Below are 24,854 nucleotides of genomic sequence, written 5' to 3'. Positions count from 1 at the left end.
TTCAGTCATGTCTTTCAGCGCCACCAGCGGCAGTTCCACTCCAGAATGAGGTAAGCATACATTTCTTCCTCCCCTTTATTCCTGCCTCCCTGCCTTCCTGCTCTTACGTGGTTGACGTAGTAAGGTTTTCCACCTTATTAATTCTCAGGGCTTAAACGCCTGGCATTCAGAACCAGAAAGGCTTCGAACCCGAAAGGAAAGGGGTTGAAGAACTACACTACAGCCTTAACACCTTCATTCTCAGTTTCCCAACAAAAAAGGCACCTAAAAATAAAGAAACAGCCCTGGGAAATGCTGTACTGAGATGGGTTACTCGCCCTTAACGGCTGAGCCATCTCTTCAGACCATGGGTTCCTCTTAAGCAATGCAATTATTAATGCTTAACTGTGATTGGGAGTGTGATTTTCGAAGCCTTAGTGTTATGTATATGGTTTCTTAAGAGTCCATGTCAGGAAGCAAAAGTAAGAACCAGAGCAGAGGTGATGAGGCCTTAAAGGAGACCATGGAATTCAAGCCGTTGTGTGCAGGCAGATGTAAAATCCCAAGCTGCTCTTGAGAAGACGGTGGGTGAGCGTGAAGCTGCCACTGGCTAGCAAGGCCAGATGGTAAGATGTTGAGATAGGCGGTGGGATAGATCATGATTTAACCGACTTGTACTATCATTGGACAAATATGGCCCAGTTTTGAATGGAAAACAGATATGACATCTAACAGCAAGCAGCCTTCACACTATATCAAAGCTCATCAATGAAGGGGAATGGGGAGAAGGGCTACTCTCGGCGAGGGAAGGCTGTCTGTACCTGGGCACTAGAAGCAGCTCGTTTCTTCTGCTTCTGTAAACTACTGGGCCTTTACACATCTCCAACTCTTCCTAAACTTTGGAAGCTCCTAGTCGTAGATTACATACCTTGCCCAAAATGTTTAGGCACTCGCTAAACTACAGATAGGTGTATCAATTATTCCATGGTAGAATAATGCGGAAAAACAGAGGCAGAAGTTCTGCTGCTAGCGCTCTCTGGCCACATTGCACTAAATCACTTCCTTCATGCATCTTGCTTTTGGCTAACAGTTCTCGGCTGAGGGGGTGAGACATAAGCCTAGATCAGGCCACATGGGCCGATTTTTTAAAACTCTGTTGCTACCAAAGATACTGAAGAAAAACAAAGCACATTATTTCCTCCGCGTCCTTTGCTCAACTTGTTTAAAAGCAGAGGGCTCCAGACGTTCCTCTGGCAAGCTCCTGCCAGGGCTCTGACTATTTTACCTCCCTATTGCAAAGGGCTAGCACAGCGGGATGTGATCCCTGGCCTTTGCCGCTCTGCTCTGCCCTTTAGTACAGATGCAGATGTTCCTTCCAGGCGCAAGCATGCACTTCCTACTCCAGATGGTATAAAACGCCTATTCAATCTTCCTTCGCTTCGAAAAAGGAAGCAGCACTTCCGGGTAACACCGCAGACCTTTTGCAGTAAAGTTTTAATGATAATTATGATGGGTATTAAAAGAAAAACATTTACACATGATTCCAAGTTTGCTTCTAATGAAGAGACTAATACAGGGGGTCTGGAGAGATGGCTCAGTGGCCAAGGGCAAGTACTGCTCTTGCAAGGGACACTGAATTTGATTCCCAGCATTCACAGTAGGCAGTTCGTCACTGTTTCTAACTACAGGGGATCCCTAGCTAGAGGGGGCTCCATACTCCTGACTTCTGCAGCACGGGCACTCGTGTGCACACACCTACACTCCTACACACATACAAGCAATTACAAGTTGGAAAATGAATATTATTTTTGAAAGACATTGATACACTCTTGTATGGAAAGGGAGGAAAAAGAAAAGATACAAAGGGGCCACTCTCCCACTCAGTTTCCCCACAGCAGTCTTGAAGGCCATGTGTACAGGACAAAGGTTTACAAAGCACCCCATGGGTGAAGCCGAGAGATGACTGAAAATACTGTCCGCTTACATTTAACAGGTTAAGCAACCCCATCCAGGCCTTTCGTTCGAGGCCTCTTTTTCCCTTTTCCCCCTACCCTGAGCTATTTACTCGGAATAAGTCCACACTGAATAAGTGCTCAGAATTCATCCTCATGAATACGTTACAAAACCTAAATAAACTCTTATTGAAATAAACAAGAGACAAAGATATCATTTAAACAATCTACAAGTTTACTTTGTGTATGGTTTACATGAAAATGGATATTGAACTATGAAATGATGAAAGCAGTCAGGCTTCTCCATTTTGTTTATAGGGAAGAACACCGAACTTCCACAACAACAAAAAACTTGACATTGTCTCATGTCTACCTGCAGAATGGGGTTGTGACAAAATAAGAAAGCTCATATGTGGAGAAAGACGACCCTCCAAAAACTGTGTACACAGAGGAATAAAAGAAAAACTCAAAACAAAACAACTCATTCTGATGGAAGCAAAACCCTATGGTGCACTAAAATTTGGTAATTATTTTCTAGTGTGATTATTTGATAGCATGAACATTACAAAGTAGAACTTCTTGGAGTTTGTATTTAGAATAAAAGTGTCAAGTTCAGTTCTGCACATCTGCATGATAAATTGTGAGATGAAAACACAGAAATCTACGATATTGGTAATATCATATATGGTATGATAGGTGGATGAAGATTTATATATTGGTAAGAGTTTACATTGACTTTGAACTACATAATTGTAAAAGGCAAGCAGACAGATGGTGCAACAGAAACTTAGCACTGTTAACTGAGAAGAAAACAACAGTTTAACTTCCTTAAAATTCACTGTTGAAGTCAGGGAAAAGGGCTCACACAGTATTAGCACTTGGAGAGCTGAGGCAGGAGGATTGCCATGAGCTCTAGGGCAGCCTTGGCCACACAGTGAGCTCCAGCCTAAGTCACATACAAGTGAGACCATCCTTGAGAAGAAAAAAAAAAAAAAAACAAAGAAAAAACACCAGTAACATGAAACAAATAGATGTGTAAGCCTTGGAGAGCTGAGGTGTACATAGCTCCCAACAAATAAGTACGCGCTTTAGATCATAAGCGTGTGTTTATAAACTATTCTAATGTGAATCTAAGATTGCGGGAGGTTGGGAAGAGATTTAACTTTGCAAATCTTAACTATGTCACGACTATGACAAAAAGCTGGCTCTCAGGCTTGTGATCCGACCCAAGGCCGACACTCACACCTTCATCTGACGACTGTGGTGCCGACTGGTTTTGGGTTGTGCCTGCGCATGCGTGTTTCATCGCGCTATTACTGACTGGACCCCTGTAGCACATCCTACAAACTGTAGCCAGAGCTCGCTGTCACACACTCTATCCCGTCCCATGGTCGGCGTCTGACTGCATCTGGGCTGAAGCTGAAATTCCTCTATCCCACTACTGAGAATCCAAGGCCTGACCGCCACGGTCAGCCTGAAGAGTAAGCTCACGTCATCCAGTCCCTCTCTCCAGGCAATGTCAGCATTGTAAAGAAGACCACGGATAGAATTTTAATTTTCCTAATAGAAACTCTGTTAAATGCTGAAAGAAAGGTAAAATTAGCAAATATTGTTTTATTTAATCCATAACATGTAAAAACCAATACAAATTCTCAAGCTTACTGGATTGTTTTAGCTGCATGTTGTGTGTCCTTCACCCGCACTGTGTTCCCCAATGGGAGCAGCCACGCATGGCTTCCTGCCGTCACAACGGGCCGGCAGCTCTAGTCACACAGATTCCCCTGCATCTTTGACCGTGGATAGATAGTGCTTTTTCACCTCAGGCTTCAATGTGTGCAGTTCCTTCCCAGAGAGCTCCTCTTGGTTCCTCTCATGACTGGCTCCACAGCCTGCTTCTTCTCGCCAACTTAAATGTCACTTCCTGAAACAAGCCTTTCCACAACTAAGTCTCTACACCCAGTCCCTGGAAAACTGCTCAGGAGACCCTGTTTCCACAACTGAACAGTCTCTACACCCATTCCCAGACAATGTGCCCAGGAGACCCCGTTGTGCTGGGCCTTCTTCACAGTCTAAATTTTCTTCCCTCATTTTCTTTTTTTTAAAAAAATCTACCATAGTCTTCCACCACCGCCAGACTTTCCTTGCTATAAGGAAAAGGCTATTTTTATTCTGTTCTTTATAGGGCATCTGAGGCACATTTTATCAAGCAAATGCATGTCTAGTCATGAAGTATGCACAAACACACGCATAGAATTCTGAGAAACAATGGGTACGGATTCCCTGCAGGGGGTAAAAAGGAAAAGCTCTCCACAACTATTCAAACCGCCCTGTAAACACTAAGGTGTTTTATACTATATAAGTGAAATGGTTGTTTTTATGCCCCACAGAATTAATAATTCCTTCTTTTCCAATCAGAATACTGTATGAAAAAACAGGAAAACAATATTTCAACTCACAGCAAATCAGGTAGGCCTAACATTCCATGCTCAAGTCTGTTGGACGAGCCACCCAACTGCTGACTCTCGAAAGTAATATTGCCCCCATTTTTTAAAAAATAATAATTTTAAAAACTACTCAAAATTCTTTAATTGCTTAGAAATTCCTACGATTAAAGGAAAAATAAAGACGCCTAGAGTCTGTTAACTGAACATTACCTAAAGAAAGCAAAAACAGCGATTTGAGCAAAACAGTCTTTTTCCACTCCGACTGCTCATTTTTCCAGAACATTACTGTATTTTTGACTGAGACATATAATTCCCTGACATATGGAAATCTGCTCACTAAAAATAATGTACAGACTTGATAAGTAGCTTAATAAAAACAATACAAATAAGAATTATGTAACTGACAGAGACAAAATACGTGCACTGGAGAAATTTATATTATTATTGAAGCCACAAGCTTTATTTTAGGTTAAGTAGAAGCAAAAATTAATAGGTAAAAATTAGTAAAAAAAATAAAAAATAAAAAAAAACCCAGTGTGAGTGAAAGGGGGAAACTGTATCAACCACTCTGAAGTTCCAGCACAGCTCCTGGAGGCATGACAGTACAGTCCTGGAGGCATGACAGTACAGTGACCTGACCAAACCCTCTGCAATGAGTACAAAAAAAGTGCCATCAGCAAACCTCAGTGGAGGCACGTCTGTCTAAAAGGGAAATGTGACTGCAAAGTCACCATCTCATACGTGATGCTCCACGGCTCTTCTGTGTCTCTCCAGCTAATCCTCGTGGTAACATTAGGAGAGCGGCTGAAACAGCCCAAGTTGCAGAGGAGATTAATTTGCTGGGACACTTTGCCCAGCTGTTGAACTAAAGGACCCCGCCTGGAGGTTTCTTTCCCATAACGGGATGGACTGGAAACAGTTAAACCACCTAATCTAGGATGCGTAAGCTAAAAACCTTATCTGTGTTCATGTGACAGACCAAGTCCCTAACCAGGGGTCCAGCGCACACTGGTTTCCTCATTGCTTCCACGCTTAGCTGGTTTGGCTTCCTACGAGAATCTCTAATTCTTTGTTCATTTCTCCCCTGCAAGTAAAACTTTGCCATTGAACCTAGGTGGATGGGACCGACACGCCCATGGTGAATTAAGTCTTGTCAGCTGCGCAAACTATGACTTCTTTTGTGGACCTCCTTGGATTCTTATCTGGAGGGACAGACTGGTAGACACCCATTCCATCCCAGAAGTCTAACCTCTCTATGAGATTACAGCCAGCCCGTTTCACGGCCTTGGCAGCTCAGTACTCAGTATTTAATTGGCCTTGAAAGCCTCCTGGTCCATCCAGCAAGTGTTACCCCTCTCAGCCCAGGTTGACTATACTCCTAAGAAGATACCGCCCTAACAAAAATCAAGAGACTACACTATTTATGAATGGACTATTCAGAAATTTATTACAGATCGCCATAAAAATGTTCTTTAAAACTTTTGTTTTTCTTGGTGATACACAATATTGTCACCTATCCTTGGCAGAAAAGTAATTCTGGTTTTATATCCTTAGGCAGCAATCCATAATAGTAAATGGTATATACGAACATAAAACACACACACACAAATGCAGACACGCATATGTTCATGCATGGCATCATTTTACTTCAGTTTATATTCTATTTAGTCATAAACTAGTTTAATTGTGGCTACAGGTGTAATACTTGAGTAACACGAATATGTCAGTGAAATCAATAAACAGTGGCAATCCTATGACAGAACGGTAGCTTCAAGAAGCTAGAGGACATATGAGTCAGGACAGGAGTCTCAAGACTAGGCTAACTCTGACGTTAACTCTGCCAATTTCTCTGTTTATTATTTCTTTCTTTTTTTTTCTTTCTTTCTTTTTTTTTTTCGAGACAGGGTTTCTCTGTGGTTTTTTGGAGCTTGTCCTGGAACTAGCTCTTGTAGACCAGGCTGGTCTAGAACTCACAGAGATCCGCCTGCCTCTGCCTTCCAAGTGCTGGGATTAAAGGTATGCGCCACATATTATTTCTACAATAAGAAACAAGAAAATATAAAAAGCAAACTTCACTTTTGGTGCAGGGCAATTGTCTATATTCTGTCAATTATGTTTTAAATAAACGCTGACTGGCCAGTAGCCAGGCAGGAAGTATAGGCAAGACAACCAGACAGGAAGTAGAGGCAGGTCAATGACAGCAGGAGAGTTCTGGGAAGAGGAAGCCCATTCCTCCCCAGTCCTGTCCCAACCACAGAAGAAGGAAGATGTGATTGCCCCACTGAAAAAATTACCGAGCCATGTGGCTAACATAGATAAGAATAATGGGTTAATATAAGTTATAAGAGTTAATAAGAAGCCTGAGCTAATGAGCCAATCAGTTTATCATTAATATAGACCTCTGTGTGATTTCTTTGGGGCTAAACAGCTGTGGGACCTGGTGGGAGGACCGAAACCAGGCAGGACAGAAACCCCGACAACACACTTTGGTATTTGTATTTTTCCTTGGTTCTGGTATTCAAGGAGCACTGGTCCAGGCCCACATAAAAGTTAAATGCCAAATAACAAAGAAGTTTATTTATTAAGTAGGTTTAGGAAGGTGTCACACACATAATGTCCTCATGAATAATTTTCACTTTATGGCTTCAATTAATCGTCATAACTTCCTTCCTAACTTAATTACTTAGGCCTTGTGGACTAAAGCTGGCATAGAGTTTCCCTGAACTGTTAAAATAACTAACTGATCTTAGTTAAGACACCTAAGTTTACAAACAAAACTACAGGAAAGTCATAACTTAAAAAAAGCCTTAAAATTATTTAATATCACAGTATGTTAGCACACGAGCAGGAACAAAGCAAGCGAGCACTGCGGTAAAGGGCTCCAGGGATATAATTGCAGAGGACCACCGTGAGGCTCAGTCAGACATCTCAACGATTAAAGCCAAATAAGCTGAAGACTCGGTATCATGGCTCATTCAGAAAAACTGAACTTTTGTTCCTTCAATCCCTACAGTACTTTCAGAAGCAAAACCGACAAGGAAAGCTCATTTCTCTAGGCTCAGTACAAACCAACAATGGAAACAGACAAGGGAAAGGAAGTGTGTGGCAGGAGGGGTCTCTATCTGCAGTTGTTCAAAAACAATTTACTGAACAGCTAGTATGTGCCAGGCAACACGTAAGCACCACGGACACTCTGAAAAGCAAAACACAGCCTTAGTCCTTGGTCTTTGATAAGAAACAAGAGAATATAAAAGTCCAACCTCTCTTTGGTAACTGTAGTCTTCCCTCCCTGTTTTCCTTGGTTAGTTATTATGGTGTTTTTGTACATATATGCATAATTGCACATGCGTGTGCATATATGCATGCCTAATTTTTGCTTCAAAAGTATGAAAGACTAACAACTTATAAGGAGATGTTTTGGGAATTCTGTTTAATAACTCTTGGCTTTTAGAGGAAGCATCTTCCAGCCAATGTATGATGCCAACCCTCTAGCATTTTCAAGTTATATGTTTTTTAAATCATATGTTCATTTACATGAAAGCAAAACCTAATCTAAGCATGCAAAACAGTAACTCATTTCAACAATCTAAGAGTAAATAATGAAGCAACTTTAATTCATCACTGTATTAGCAGATGTGCATGCTACTCTGAGATCGACTGCCTGGGCTGTATTCAGCAGCCTGAGTCATGGGCAAAGGAGGCAGAGGACAGCCACAGTTCACATGTGGCAAGAGCCTGGGGACAAGAGGGATGGCTTGCTTCTCTTCCCTCACAACACACACTGCCAGACAGGCAGTGACCACGTTTCCTGAGCTCCTCGGAATAGCAAGGGACCCAACTCTAACGGCAGAAATGCGACCCGTACTTAAACATAGTACAACATCCATCAGTTCATATAGACAATCCCAAACTGCCCACTACAAGTCCCAATCTGAAAAGAATTCACAGGGTTTTGATTTGTTTGTGTTTAAAGCGATCAGAAAGAAGACCACGTAATTTCTTTTCCTACCACAGATATCGAAGAATATGTTTATACAGAAGAACTATCGAAAGAATAAACTAAATATCACACTCCTTAATGCAGTTTAAGACAATATAGCAGCTGTTTCTCTTCTCTTTAAAATAAAATACCTTACTGCTTCTCTGCTCTCCACTGGACCTTTAAGAATATGATATACTGAAATTAATTTCCTAAACTAATTACATACACAACAATTTCCATGACCCCTCCTACTTCGTAGCTAAAATCCCACAGAGTTAGCGCGAATCGCGTCTTTGCCTGACACATTTCGAGCAAGGAAACACATTAGTGCCTCAAGATTTTCCAGGGTTTCGTTATCAATCAGCTTACGTTCCTAGTGGCTGCCTTTTAGCAAAATTATCTTACTCGAATGAACTCGTGGCTGAAGTGAACCAAGCTGTAGCCTACTCCTCCTATACACGCTCATTCATTTCCTTCTCTTTTTTTCTTTCCTTAGACTATAGCACGTGCCAGGGAAAGAGCGCATGTTAAATATTCCTGGAGTGTCACAATATGTCATACAATCAAACAGATCACAGCCCTACCTTTCTCTCACAGCAGTGGTGCCAAGCACAGGTACACCGGAGCAATCAATTTGTTCTGCAGACAGTAAGGCTTTCGTAGAATACTAATGCAAAATCTCTTTTCTTTCTCCTTTGCCTTGGCTCCCCAATGCCCGGGTCCCGACCAATACAAGGAGGAGGGCGGTATGTCTTCTGCTGAGAACACCACAACTACTAATCAAGTGAACATGTACAAGGGCACAGGATTAAACCTCCACCAAGCCTGAGTCAGGGTTTGAGAACAGCGCAGCACATGCACAGTGCGGGCCAAATCACCACACACACACACACACACACACACACACACACACACACACACACACACACACCATGAAAACACAGATGTGTCTACTTCTGTGAAACAATTCATCGTATTTTATCATTCCTCAGTTTTTAATCTCAGGGGGGGATAAAATTTGCCATTGTTCAACGGAGGACTTCTATCTAACAGCATCCAAAACAATTGTTTTTCCACTGAAGGGAACCATGATCTGTTGTGTTAAAATACTGTTTTTAAAGATGAGACATTATCACACACTGTGCTACCCACTACATAACTCACACATAGAATTTTCAAGTATGATGAAAGGTTTAACAGATTCAGCAATGGATTCCTCTGATTTTACACTGAAAATGGAATAGCTCAAACCTACTTCAAAAAAAAAAGCATGTGCCTTAATAATAACAATGAAAAATAATCCATTTATCTTGAAGCTATTACACTAAGAATAAGTCCATGCTATTTAAAAATTATTCTCAGGTCTCAGAAAAGGTTTAAAGAGTATCTGTAACACCGGATAATTTGAAGGCATGGGGGTGTATCTGAAATCTTAAATCTAGAGTTTTAAGGTTCTTCGTAATTAGGCATTTTCATTTGGCTTATTTTCTTTTATTCAACACACAAAAGGCACGCCAGTCATTGGGTAGGATGATGACAGAAGTTGTTAAATACTTTTCTAACAACACACATTACCTGATTTTCATTTGTCTGCCTTACCGTCTGAATACCTTGAAAAGTCCTGGTATTCAAAGGGCTGCAAACTAAGCTATAATTAAGAACAGAATAGAAAGCTCCATATAACTGAACAAACTTCATTAGGAAGCTTCCTCAACCAAGTCTATTTTCATATAAACAAATGCTCCACCACTGTTAAAATACTGCTTATCTTATTCTGCATGCTCCCTTTATTTACTCTGCATTCTTCTTTTTTCTTAAAAATAAAATCAACAGCAACAACTAAGAAATACTAGGGAATTCAGTAAAGTATTGCAGTAATGCTTAATCAATACGGATACCTTTGTCCTTGACATGCTGACCAAGTCATCAGGCTACTGTCATGTGATATCATGTCATTTCTCCACCTGGCTCCTGACCTTGTCCTCTAAACGACCCAAAGCTTCCCTCAAGTAGCAGGAGGCCCCTCCCCGCTGTCTCAGCAAGGTCGAATGGGTCAGCTTGTCCTCATCTATAATCCACCTCCATTTGTCAGCAGGGAGGCTGGAGGAGGCAGGCTTGCTACAAGGGGAGAATGCCCAATTAGGCAGCTGTCACACAAAGCATAGGCTGCAAAATTATCCCCTGTCAAAAGAAAGAGCAGCTGCGGGTGCCAATTAGAGCAACCTTTCAACCCTTTAGGTACTGGAAACTCCACAGAAGTAAATGAAGAACAATTAGTGATAACAAATCGATGAATTAGGACAGTAAATTAGAAATGACTAGCAGGTGAGCATGGGTCATACATGACATTTAGGGCATACCAGACTCCAGGCAAGGGCAGGACTCAGCGAATCACAGCACCACGTCCTTGCAGAGAGACTCCCTTCCAATATGTCTTTTGGCAAACCTGAAATCCTTTAAGATATCCATCCACACCTAAAAATATATATGTCTTGATATGTGGATCCTGTTTCTTTTCATGGACTCAAACACATGTTTCTTGACAGGAAGAAAATCCTTCAGAAGAACAGGTCTAATGAATTCTATCTAGATAGTCCTATACAATCTACCATGCTAGCCACTCAAAGGTAAAAATCTTAGTATGGGCCACAAAAAAATCAAAAATATCTGTTAAAATAGCAACTATACATCGTTATAAACTACCTGGCTAGACTCTACTTCAGTCCTATTTGCAGAGAAACATCAACCTGAGGGAGCAACGGGGTCTGAATTCCAAGGAAACTATTCTGCTAATATCATAAAACTAATATTAAAGTTCTCTACTCAAATGTAATTTTTATATAAGGAAATAACTATTGTTAATTGTATACGTACATATATACATATGTATATATATGTGTATATATATATAACCTATAAAGATAACAATAAAATTACTGTCTTTCATTATTGGGCCTCAATACTACAGCAGTGTCATGCAGAAGTCTCAAGCAGAACAAACCACCTCTTCTGGACTCTACCAGGCTGGCTACTGGTTAGTTTGCACAGCCCACAACAGAAGGGGAGTCCTGCAGAGCACCAACCCGCTGTGAAAAGGGAATCCAATAAGGCTGCTGCAGATTAACGAACGTGGTATCAGCAGCCTTCAAATGTCAACTGCGGTCAGAAACAAATTTTGTAAAGTTCATTTTAAATGCATTTCAATTCCTTGAAACTTGAAAAACCTGAAGGATAGAGACTGGTGATTTTAAAGAAATGGGCTAAAATGCTCTGGAAGCCACCTCCTTCAGAAATGGGTGATGTCAGGAGGAGAAAAGAAGGTGACCCAGCTGTCCTATACTCACCTCCCTCCAGTACAGCACAAATAAATCACAGCTGCCAGAGGGAAGAGTTCTTCCTCGGGCCATTTGATAAAATTTCCAGGACATAGGTGTCCTGGAGAGAAAACGCAATTCAAAGTTTGTCTCGGGATTGAGATTAGATTTACAAATTATGTTCTGCCTCAAAAATAAAATAAAATCAACTAAGCATTTACACAAATTTTCTTTATTTTAGAATGCAAGCCTGCAATGTCAGACAAGAAGCAAGCAAAGAAACAGTAAGCAGACAGGAAGGAAAGAGTTAATGCCTTCAGAATTCAGTTTCCATCATACATGGGTGACTATCTCTTTAAATAATTTAAATCCTCTCTATCAACTACAAAGCTGTTTTGAAACCATTTAGCTTTGTTCTTTACATGTGTTCTAATTAAGAAATGACCTTGTCATCACACACACCAGAAATCCGGGATTTCCTACAGCAAGAAAAATTCATAAAGCACCCCAAAAAAGAAAGACTGAAGAGGGGGAACAGACTTCTTTCCCAGTTCCTCACTAAGGAAGTTTTTGGTTGACTGAATGCTGGAGCAGTTTCACAGCATAATTTTTTTGTTGTTGTTGCTGAATGTCACAGGGCGGGTTAGCGTGACCTTGAGCAGCAGCAGCAACCCAGCAAGGGTCGAGATGCCTGCAGGCGCCCTTGTACTGGATTTGCAAGACAAAAACCTTCAAACTGGCTGAAGGACGTCTTAAATCTCTTCAAAGGTTTCCCGAACTAATCTGGGCTGCTCTTAGCAGGATCAGTGCCAGTGTGAGAAGCAAAATTAAAAACAAGGTCTTTGACAGGATGTTGTCTCCCCTTAACCCTTCCAGAGCAGGACAGAACAAATCACAGGCATTCTGGAGGGGTGGCTCACCTGGAAGCACTCTTTCCTAACAAATTATGTAAGGGAGAAAACACAAACAGGATGGGGCAACTGTTAGCCCTCAAAAATAAACAGTCCTTCCATTCTGCTTGCAATGAATTCAAGTTGAATATTTTTTAGTGACCATACATTAGTGCCATAGAGATAAACTTAACCTATGGTTAAATCTTTCAGATTTGTAAGACAATGGCAGCCTAAGTCTATGGAAATCATTCCACTGACATTAATCTAGCAGTTTTAGGTTGTGAAGAATAAGGTTTGGGCTGGTTGAACCACAGCCGTCAGGCAACTGCACATACCTCGCTACAATGTCAATCAAACAGTATCGTGTATCCTGGTTAGAACCATGAGCATACTGAGAGAGGACATGAGAAAACGCGGTAATGCCCAGTCGTCTTTCTTGTAAGAGGCAAACATGCCATTTTTGTCACTGTTCTTAGACTCTCCAGGCACAGGCCAAAAGAGAGAAGATAGTGGCAATTCAGGCTCGCCATGGCTGAACGTGTCTCCCCCAAATTTATGAGTTAGAAACTGTATCCTCAATTTCACTCACTAATGGTGTTAAGCAGGTGGCGCCTTCCCTGCCGAAGGAATTAGGATTAAAGGATGTCATGAAGGTGAGACCCCTATAAAGGAAAAAATAAGCATTTAGCTGGTGGGATTTTTCTCTCCCCGCGTGATGTCCTCTGTGCTATGTTAGATGCCCCAAGAAGCCATCACCAGAAGCCAAACAAATGTCACAGAATGCTCTCAGACTGTTCGAGCAGTACACAGGACCCCGAGAAACACTTTCGTTCCCCTTTCCCTTACTCAGCCTTGGCTATTTTGCTAAAGCCAACAGAAAACAGAAGAAAAAGAGGCAGGTGTCTGGTCTTCCCCAGGCAAGGCCTTCACAGTTTATTGAATAGCAATAGCAGGCAAGTTGTCAAATCATTATTCAAAACCTGAAACAAAAGATTGTTCAAAATAATCCTCGCACTCAGGATGCAGGTGAGAGGGATCAACCAGGAACTGCTGTTTCTGGACCGGGAGACGGCTCAGCAGGTAGAGGCGCTTGTCGCACAAGCGAGGCTACTTGAGTGTGATGCCTGGAACCTAAATGAAGGTAAAGAGAGAGAACAGAGTTGCTCCCTGGTCTGCACATGTGCACATTCGCACAGTGAACAAAAAAGAGTAGTTAGCATAAGGCTTGGAATTTGTGTCGGCCCAAGAGGCTGTAAATTATTCCCTTCCAAAAAACAGAATAAGGAAGTTCAAGATTCTGCTAGATTATCAGTTGCACTTTCACCCACTTGAACTCAGGTATGTGGCTGCCAAAAATACAGGGCGAGGGTTGCAGTACCTGGTGAGCAGCATATACCAAAACTGTGCATTGCACATACAAACCCTTTCTTTGTTCTCAGCACCAAAAGTCGGGGATCATACACTACTAAGCATTAGGATGGAAACATATAACAGGTGCACTGAACATTCTGGGTAGGGATAACCTGGGTTTTATTCCCTGTGTGTATGCAGATGGTGGCGCACGGCGGCTAAAGATAGGAGTATGCATGCGCTAACCCACCAGAAGAGAACAGCAACTATTCTGGGCCACAGAAGTGTACTTGAAGGCAGAGCAGAGGAGGTGAAACAGGAAGGGGTGACTATCTCTTGTGTCTAGAGATTAGGCTAACAATGCTACTAGGACCAAGGCCTTTTGAGTCAAGGCTGTGCCAAGGAGCTTAGACCTTTATCTGGTGGGAATGGAAGGTTTAGAGGAAATGATATGATTAAATGATGTTTAAAAAACAAACAAGCAAACAAAAGAAGCTGTAGGGTTGTGGCTGGTTTAGAGAGAAGATAGGGTAGATCAGTTGGTTCAGAGAAGAAATAACAGTCAAGTTAAAGCTGTGGGCAGCAAAGTCAAAATCATCCCAGAAAATAATGCAATCAGGATTGAAGATTTAAGACACAATTTGTTTCACAAAAAGTGCTACAAAATAGATGTTCCTGAATGGTAAAAGAGGGAAACAAAATAACTACTAGATTTCTAGCATAGGTGTATAAAAATACTGTGCTGAGAAGATCTACATGAAATTTCAAGGAAAAACCCAAAAACTTTGGTGGAAGAATTTAAAATATTAACTGGGTATAATTCAAATACAGTCTTTATTACTAGGCAAAGGCTTTGCTTATTATAAAAACAGTATATACCATTTTATGTCAATGTGAAGGCATATTTCTGCTTTTCTTTCTGTTTGTTTTGCTTATCTGAGCAAGGGTCTCACAACCTACACAGTCTGGGCTGACCTTGAACTCATCCTTCTCCTGGTGAAGCCTCTGAAGTAGCAGGATTCTAAGAATGTGCCCCTGCACCCAGCTCAGAGGCATATTCCATTGGCTGTGAGTGAGCAAGTGGAGTAGAGGTCTGGCCTCAATTATTACACAGCTGCTGAAGCTAAGAGTTTCATAACAACACTAGCGAGGGAAAAAAACCTACCTGGTAAACATTTACTGAGAGCCTACTATGTTTAGAAGAAAAAATTAGGAGATTAAGACTCCCAATATTCTGCGGAGTTTGTGTTGTGCCTTAAGATTATTGCTGGCAATCATCCTAAATCCCCAGCTCCCACTGTGACATCACCATACAATAAGAGGCTATGTGCTGTTAGTAAATCAAGAGTCTGATGAGTAGTCATTTGGGGATTACCATTTAGCTGCAAGGTCCACGCTTGCATTCCCAGAACTCTCAGGAAGACCCAGTACTCAGAGAATTGAAGAGTCGTTAAATCCTCTAGAGACTGACTGTCCTGCTAAGACCTCAGAAAGAATTTAACAGAGTATCAGCCAAGGTAAGAGAGCAGGGAGTGAAGAAAAAAAAGCAGGAGTCACTAGGGCCAAGGAAGTATCTGCCAGAGAGCAAAAGGAGAGCCAGCATCTGGGGTCAGGCTGAGGCAAGAGGAAGGGAAGGACACACAGAGGAGAAGAGGAAGAAAGACTTAAGGGGAGCCTACCACTGTCCCAAAGAAGGCAGACTTCATCGTAAGACTTCACTAATGGCCGAACTTCCCACAATCTCTCGAATGGGAAGAATTTGCACAGGAGAAGGACATGGAGTCTCACCAGTCATAAAAAGGGACAGCTCTTGAAAGCCAGGGTCACTGACAGTGCATGACTAGGAATGACCTTATGAGTGTCCACAAATAAAATAACTTCTCCTTGAGTAAGCATCTCTGTCGTACGATTGCCAAGCTGACACTGGTAAGAGGTTCCAGCACATTCTATGTCTAGACATTAATAGAAGGGTGGGTAACATGATGAACTCTGTTGAAGTTCAGAAGAAAACTTACAAATCTAAAACACAAAAGTTAGGTCCTGTTTAAAAAAATGCTGAAACATTCTGCTGGAAAGCTGGAAAATGAATACTGATAACAGTGGTCTCTAGTGGGCCAGGATGCTCAAGGGTCCTTATTCATGCACAAGAGGTCAAGACAGCTTTTATGAGATTAAATGCTGTGTGCTCCGGCGCCTCTTTCTAGTGTGTGTACCATGATGTGTGTAGTCATTCAGAAGCCACGTGCCATTGTTTTAATGACAAGGGAATTGCATCTTTGAGCATTTTTGCATTTCAAACTTTTCTCAGTTAAAATTTCTCATATGGGAAATAACAGGTGTTATGGCTGACCCAGACAAAAAAAACCTCACTTGGGTCCTCAACTGATTAAAAATATAAAGTAGAGCTAAGAAGTTTAAGAAACACTGAGGATATACTGGGGAAAATGCCAGGAAGCAGCATGTTGACTGTCTTCAAACGGAACGTATGTTTTCTAGTCCGTTGTAACTATGAGAGATAAGGAATGTCCTCAGTTCAGGGTGTGGCTCTATGGTAGAGAATTGCCTAAAATGCACAAATCCTTAGGTACATTCCATGTCTGGTACCACAAAAGGCAAAATAAAAAAAGAAAAAGGGGGGTATTCTCTGTATTGAAATATCCCCAAGATTTACTTGAAAGAAAAGGGTATCTGTTTTAAATGAATAGAAGATGAAGGGGCCGTTGGAACATTTTCCATCTTGCCAGTCACGTCACTCCGAATTTGCCATTAAGATGGTCTGGTCAATGCTGATGAAGAAGCTGCTGTTCAGTAAGAACTGAGGCTGCAAGGGTAACCAATGGCACGCCTGTTGGCACCAGTTTTACAAGCTTTCCAATCAACAACATACTGGGCTAACGGTCAAACAAAAACACGAAGAAAATGAAGAAAGCACTAAAGTTAAACTTATGGGCGAGAGCAGGGAACTGATTCTAAAGGTCACAGAGGCGGCACATGAGCGGGCCAAGGCGCTACCAACTGAAACGCTTTAGAGGATGAAGGACCATGAGATCAAGAAAGGAAGAGGTAACACAGAACATTCTAGAAACACTGTCACCTCCTCAAAGAACAGAATCTGCTGATAAGTAGGAACTTTCCCAGGGTGGGGCACTACTACCATGACCTGCTAGGGGCTGGTGCAATAGTTGGACGTGCAATCTGTATGCCTTTTGCTTCATTTCCACTGACACACCAGAAGCCTTTGAAAACCAGAGTGGATGCTGTTAGAGCAGAGAAATGGCCTGCAAACACGGGAGAAACTGAGCCTTCACTGTGCACACACGGGAAAGCACTCCTAGAGGACAGCTCGGTAGGTATGGCAAAGGGAATGTAGGACAAGGGACTTCTCACTGCTGCTCACGCCACCCCAGGAACCAGCTTTCTGGGTGGAAACACAATGGATCAGCAGCTTGAAAATGAGAGTTGAGTCTGATACCAGAAGTTGAAATCGTGACTACCAAAAAAACAAAACAAAACAAAACAAAAACCCTTGCTGTTAGAAACATGCCAAGTTCAGATGGCCAAGAGTACACACATCAAGAAGAACCACTTAGCCACCCAAATGTAAAAGACCAGGATCTGTTCAAGAAAGTGGGCTTACAGCCGGTTCCACATTATTGTTTTATTTACGTCATTTGGACCCATCAGAGAATAGCAGAAATTCCAAGCACATCCGGAAGTTTAGTACAGGAAAGATTTCCCTCCCAAATGACGCTAGTCGTTTTAATTATTCGTAAGAGTCAAGGAACAACCATTCTTTACAGATATCAAATTCAGAAGGAATGTTAATTATGCTTTTCCCATTGCAATGATGTCAGGATTAATTAAGGTTTTGTTGGGTTTCTATGGTTAGGCTGTGACAACCACTCAAGTATTAAATGTCTAGAAAAACAACATAAATGAATCGGAGTTTGGGGGGAATCTGATGGTTAAGACGTTGGGGCAAGGACCGCGGTAAAGGGTAAAGGCTAAGCCTCTGAAATAAGATGGCTGGCTGCGAGAAAGGAAATTATAAGTAGATGGGAGTAATGTTGGAAATTAACAACACTTCATCTGAGCCAAGCATCAAGATCCTCTTACCAGGGTTGCCCACAGCCAGCGACGCTCCAATGGGGCAGCCAAACCGGTTGGTGGCAGCCAACTTGACTTATGGCAATTAATTCCAATTAAATGGACTGATCTGGGTTTTGCCTGGACCACATCCTTGCAGCCTTGTGCAGAAGTTGAGATGCTTTGACAAACTGCTATGTGCTAAGCAAATGGTAATACATTATTATCTCTACAAAGCCAAGGGTCGCATTCCAGTTTCAGTCACCTTGGCTCAGCAAAGTTAGTGCAAAGTGAGGTGCTTCGCGACATCTCCACAAAAGGTTTCTTACACCCTACTTCTACATTATTTCTTCTTATCATTATTGTTGTTAATCTCTTATTGCAGCAAGCTTTAAATTAGACTTTACCACAGGTGTGCACATACAATACAGTGTACCGTACCTAGAGAATTCTATAATAGCTGACTGTCAGGCCTCCACTGGAGAGGGTTTGATCTCTGGATCTGAAAGAGTACTAATTATTTAAGACTATTTATTTTTTTACATCTTTCTTTCCATTTGTTTAAAGTGGGAACACATGCCGGAGTTTGTGTGTGTTAGAGAACAGTTTGCAGGAGTGAGGTCTCTCCTACCACGTGGGTCGGGGAGACTGAACTCAGGCATGGCAGACCACGTCCTATGTGCAGCGGTGCCGCTAGCCCCAGAAGCATTTTAGAAAGTTTTAGGAAGACATTTCCATGTATTTATTTTTTCTGCTGACCAAGGCAATCCAGCATCCCGACCTATCAGAGCCAACGAAATCTTTGCCCATTTTCCTGTCTTTATACATCTCTTTTCCAACATAAAAGTTAAATACTCAAAACACTGGTTGAAAGTCACCTACGATTTAAGCAGACTAGAAAAATTACATTACATACAAACCTTTGTAGTGTAAAGGCCTATCTCAAAAGCAGTTCCTTCTGTGGAAAAATTATTATGTTCAGATATTTAAGCTAAACTGACTCCCAGTCAATTACCATCAAGACTACCCAAGATGTTCATTTTTTGTTTAATTTTTTTAAATAAAAATAAGCCAATGGTTACTGGACAAAGAAAGCAGGTAGAGCTCAGAATAGAGTCCTACAAAACTTCACCTCCTAAGGGTCAATTTCTTTTGTTAGTTACTACCTATGATGACTCCATTTCTTGAAAGAGCTGAGCTAACTAATATGGAAAAAAATAGCATAGGACATTAAAAGCTTCAGACACTGTCCATGCTTTATACGGTTTCCAATATTTTATAATCTAATCTTTTCTTCAAACCACTTCTTCATTAAAAAAAAGATATTACTGCTCCTAAAAGTATGACTGGTGTTTTTATGGTTATATGATAAACTATGACAAAGAAAACATATATCTTCAACTTGCCAGACACTGGCCTACCAGATCTTATTTAGGGCGACACTGTCCCCTTACTGATGGCAAGCCTGCTAAAGACATTAGAAATACCAAATCTTACTTGACCATGGCTCTAAGGAACAAGTATATGTTTGTGTATAATATATATGTATATGTGTGTATATAATGTACCTCAGGCTGGCTTGAACCTTATTGTGTAACCAAGGGTAGTTTTGTACCCAGTCTCCCGCCTCTGCCTCCTCTGTGCTGCTGGTACAGGCCTGTGCACTCAGTCTGGTTTTATGCAATGTTAGGATTGAACCCAGGGTTTTGGGCTTGTACTTTATCAACTGAGCTACATACCCAACTCTGAAAAATATATTTTAGAAAATAAAAACCACACATATCCATCTTAAAAATCTTGAAATCGTGAAGGGTATGGAAAAGATCAAAAGTAAATAAGTAAATCACTATCGAGGATGAATTTTTATATTTTCAAAGTTGTACACTGTTCTCAGTGATCTTACTTTACTTAGAAGGAAAATCTACATGATAGTTTCCCCTCCCCCACGTCGTTTCTTGAGATAGGCTGCCTCTCACCAGTCTGGCCAGGAACTCAACACTGCCCCGTCTTGTCTGCAGTGCTACATTACAGGGCCACCGCAATAGCTAAACTTGCTGATTTTCTAAGCTTTTTGCATTGCCTATAAGTTTATCCGCTCACCACCAGCGTGACTGCGGCTTCTGGGAACTCAGTAAAGTAAGGGTGTTGGCGAACGCCACCAACCTCATTACATGTGGGAGGGCCCCCTTCTGAAATTCGTTTTGGCCAACGTAAAAGTTGAGAAGGGAGTCCAAGGTTTCACCATATAAATAAACAAAGTTCGGCATTGGGAACACATAGCGTGCATAAACAAAATAACCCTTGTTAATAAACAGAAGCAGGGTCCATGTAAATTCTACCTCAGAGGAAGCAAGTGGATGTGGAAAATGAGAAACAACCCAACACTGCTAATTTTATGCAGTTTTTAAAACACAATGCTTTGTGGATTTTCTTCGCCAGAAGACAAACATTAAGGAGAGCAGTTAAGTTACCCTCACCCCTAGGTTTTCTGAATAGAAGTTAGCTCGAAATTACCATTCCTGTTTCCTAGTATCGCATCAGTTCATACAAAATGGATTTGTGCTTTCTCTCGCTCGCAGACTGCGGAGCCCAGGAATAAATCAAGGAAGGGCCAAGGCTGAAGAGCAGGCCTGTCGTTTCAACTGGAGTTTACTAGTCGCTCACCTCCTTTGTTAACTCAAACCAAATGTTTTATCATTTCTCAAAAGTGCCTTACAGGAGGTAACCACTTTATATAAGTAATGGCAGACCTAGCCTATGAGATGCTCACAATAATTAAACACTTCCATCTTCTTCTTCAAACAATAATAACTTTTTGCATGAAACTGCATTACTATTTCTGATATTAACCGTGCATTTTCTATGAATCTGGGTATAAAACAAATCAAGTATCATCACCATAGAGACCCTATTTGTTCATGACATCTCTACAGGCGTAATCGACCCATCTCTGTTCACAAGAATTCCGGTTCTAAACACTCAACATCTTTCACCATTTGCTTACATTTTACTGCAAATTCCTTAGACTGGATCTTATATGTTTTTTTAAGTACACTGCCTAAAGAAATAATTCACACAGGTAAGACACAGACTACAGACCTGGTAACTGTAACTGAGAAAGAACTCTCTTAAACACATTAAAGCCACAACGAGGAAGCCAAAGAACGGAGGCGAAGGATTCTCACCGTCGTCTCCAGGCTGAGCCTCTGCTATGTGGGAAAGGAAGCCGAGAAGGTTGCTGAAAACTGGCTCTGATGTCATCGGCGTCTTCAGATTCTCCCGGCCTCCTCGGTCAACCGTGCACCTTAAGAGCAGGAAGAGGACAGGTTGGCAACCATTCCAAACCGGATTTAGGAATATTAATTTGTGACACTCAATATATTTATCTCAGAATCTTTCATTGTTCAAATTCAATGTAAAAGGAGCTATTTGACAGACAAATATAAGATTCTTATGACTATCAGCTTATTAAAGGAATGAAAAGGTTTTTGCTGAGGAGAAATACATAAGCTTCTTAGAAGATGCTATGACAAAACGAACCATAACAAGGATGTGTTGTTGATAAAAAAGTGCCTGTTAAATTACTTTAATTGCAAATTTCCTAGTGTTCTGACAAATTCATCCATTATGACCCACCCCATAGTTATATGTACCCCTAAAGACATCTTCAAAAACAAAAATAAGAAAGAAAAATAGCTGGAGATTTTCTTATAGTAAATTTTTTTTTTCCTCTGAGACAGGGTTTCTCTGTAGCTTTAGAGCCTGTCCTGGAACTAGCTCTTGTAGCCCAGGCTGGCCTCGAACTCACAGAGATCCGTCTGCCTCTGCCTCCCTAGTGCTGGGATTAAAGGTGTGCACCACCACTACCTGGCCTTATATTACATTTTTTTCAGTTTCAAAATACCAGCAATTTAACTTTCCCAAAACAACACCAGCTGTCTTACGTTTGTACAAAGTCAGTGGGGCAAAGTTAGACCCAGGTTTGGTGTTAACAGTGTCAGACTGGAAAAACAAAACAAACAAGCAAACAAAGAAACATCATTGGCCAGGTGAGGTAAACTGAGGCAAGTCCATGCAAGTGTTAGAGCCCAGCACTACTATATTAATACAGCAATGATGAACAGAGAAATCGTCCTTGAACAAGAAACTAGATAAAAGCAAACATGCTGATTGTAATTCCATTTGCATACAATCCTAGACAATGTAAATTAGCCTACTATGAAAAAAAAATGAGGTCAATGGGATTTCCTGGGAAAGGATGTTACATAGGGAGGGAATTCAACAGGTGCCATCTTAAACTGTGGTGATGGTCTCATTTTAACTTGAAATGCCACAAAATGTTTTATGCCCCTTAATGTGTCAATTGGAAACCTAAGATTTACCCTATTTTAGAAGAAAATAAAGAACAATGGAGGGTATGTAAAATATTTAGCAAAAAAAGAATGTTTATAATATGCATTATTTCTAACAGCAAAAATTAGAAACAGTTATCATATGTTGATATAAAAAACCGTGAAAGTAGTTAAATAACAACCTGTTATACCACTGGATAGTATGTAAGATATAGTATCTTATGTATAAAGTATTATATAAGGAAACTGAATTACACTGAATGGTATTTATTAAGAATGAAAGAAACAATCCTATGTTTGGCATAAACGGACTTTTGCATGAAAACTGCACAAAATTATTTTCTGCTTTCGAGAATAATATTCTTTCCGTTGACATATATTTTGTAATTTTCTTCAATAAACATATATTACTAGCAAATAAAAGATGAAAATAGCAACCAGAAAAACTTGCACCTGCCTAGTAGAGGTATAAAACAAAGGCAGCTAAGAGGCAGCCCAAGTCACAGAGGTGGTTCTGCTGCCTGCACCAGAGTGACCTAAATAAGGAGGGGAGGATGAACCAGAAACATGGAAGCAGTCATTAAGCCGCATGTTTTTTCACTTACTGAGCAGTTTATTAGGCTTGAGCATATTTGATCTTTATTGTGAGGTTATATGGGAACAGCAAAGACGGAGGAGGGTCCCAAATTCTATATTTTGGAGTCAAATCAGACCTTGATGATAAATTCAGAAAGGAGAGCTCAGAGAAGATGGGGAGATCGTGTTTCTTGACAATATACAGAAGGAAGTCATCAATAGGTCAACTTACAAACAACCATAGTTGCTATTATATTTATTAGAACACTGTAGGCACCTTGCAGATTCGCTACATCCTAATGCTTAGCTTTTAAATTCTGCCCAATATAAGTTCTAAGTCCACCTTGCCTTGGAAGAGAATACCAAACCTCTGACATCCTACTAAATGCATGCTTTTGTGCTGTTACATTTCTTCTCTTCTTGAGAAGTACCATTACTTGGTCTTTTTTTTTTTTTTTTTGGTTCTTCGAGACAGGGTTTCTCTGTGGTTTTGGAGCCTGTCCTGGAACTAGCTCTTGTAGACCAGGCTGGTCTTTAAATCAGGAAGAAGAGCATGACCTGGCTGTATTTAGGAATACAGCACAGATGAAACTTTCCAATTCTATGCTTCAAGGAATACTGTCCTTAACACTGTCCCCAAACACAAATATTCTATGAAGAACACCACCCGCTCCTGACAAGAGGAAAAGGTGTAATATGCCACATTAAATGGCTGTCCAGGGTCTGGTGATGATGGTGGAGCATAAGGAGCCTCCACAGTACACGTCTTGCTTACACTCCAAGGGCAGACAGCTATTACAGTCCGGCACAACAGAAGCCTCCTGCACCTGGGCAAAACCCTATAAAACTACCTAATCTATGTAGTGAGACTTGACTCAAAAAAGAAACAAAACAAAAGAAAAAAGAAAGAAAGAAACCAAAACCTGAGAACATTTTACTTGAAATAAAAATTCCAAACCTTGGAAATTATCTGGCACATTAATAGTAAGTCTTCTATGGTATTATCTATCTACAGCCTACTCAAATCACAAAGACATTGCAAAAAAAAAAACACTAGATTTATTTCAATAACTGCTCTCCACCAATATTGTTATATGTCTTTTGAGCTATGTAGGACCACAGAAAAAGATCTTATGTGAATAATTGTTTAAGTTAGTCTCAAACAGAATTCAATGGTTCAGATGTGTTTTGAACTATAACAATAGGAAACACATTTTTGAGAGGAAAATATTCATTCACTATCAGCTGTGCTATCAATGGAACATCTGTGCACTGCTGTTCACACTCGGCTTTGAGTTAGTCCATTTGCTTTATTTCTGTGCTGGACATCGCCAGTTGCTCTTACTACACAGCTCTTAGGTCTGGTGGTTTGCTGCCTAGTCTATCACTAGTGTGCACTGCATTATTTGTTTCAAAGTTAAAACCACCCTTCCTTGCTGGCTTGAACACAGGTCAATTCATACCAATAGTAGAAGATTGCAGACTTTGCTCCCTAAGATGGAGAAATAGCGTACAGTCAATGCAGAACACAAGAAATATGCAGACAGCTTGGAGAAAGTAAGTGATCCTATCTGGGTGCCAAAGAAATGGCTGAGTGGGTAAGAGCACTTCCTCATCCACAGGACCTGAGTTAAGAGGCCCAGCAGCCACCTACACAGTGGCTCACAACCACTTGTGACTCCAGTTCCAGATCTGATACCCTCCTTTGCCTTCAGAGGCACCCAGCACACATATGCAGGTGCCTAGGCATACGTCTCCAGATAGTGTGATCCTATATGTCACCTACTGTATATCTCTGAGATTAAGAAAAAGTTTACAAATGTATATGATAGATGACAAGACCTGAAACAAAAGAACTGCATCTCATCTACTTGCTAACAATAAAGTGACTGCAAAAACTGGATATATTTGCTGAAGAAGGGGAGG

At 41.0% G+C, this 24,854-nt stretch overlaps 1 protein-coding gene across 4 annotated transcripts in view; it reads right to left on the bottom strand.

Annotated features, from left to right (window-relative positions):
- The window catches only part of Nrip1 (nuclear receptor interacting protein 1), an 84,955-nt gene that overhangs the window by 21,883 nt on the left and 38,218 nt on the right, over nt 1-24,854 (bottom strand). For 3 of the 4 annotated variants that reach the window (XM_005345218.3, XM_026786828.1, XM_026786831.1), the window contains one exon: nt 21,186-21,304. The gene's annotated coding sequence lies outside the window, so the exon portion shown is untranslated. Of the gene's footprint in view, nt 1-21,099; nt 21,134-21,185; nt 21,305-24,854 lie in introns of those variants that run through there. The other variant, XM_026786837.1, reaches the window with a different exon arrangement.

Source organism: Microtus ochrogaster, chromosome 2, assembly GCF_000317375.1.
Source record: "Microtus ochrogaster isolate Prairie Vole_2 chromosome 2, MicOch1.0, whole genome shotgun sequence".
Taxonomy (NCBI): domain Eukaryota; kingdom Metazoa; phylum Chordata; class Mammalia; order Rodentia; family Cricetidae; genus Microtus; species Microtus ochrogaster.
Note: the sequence above shows the minus strand (reverse complement) of the source record. Positions and strands in the feature narration are given on the sequence as shown.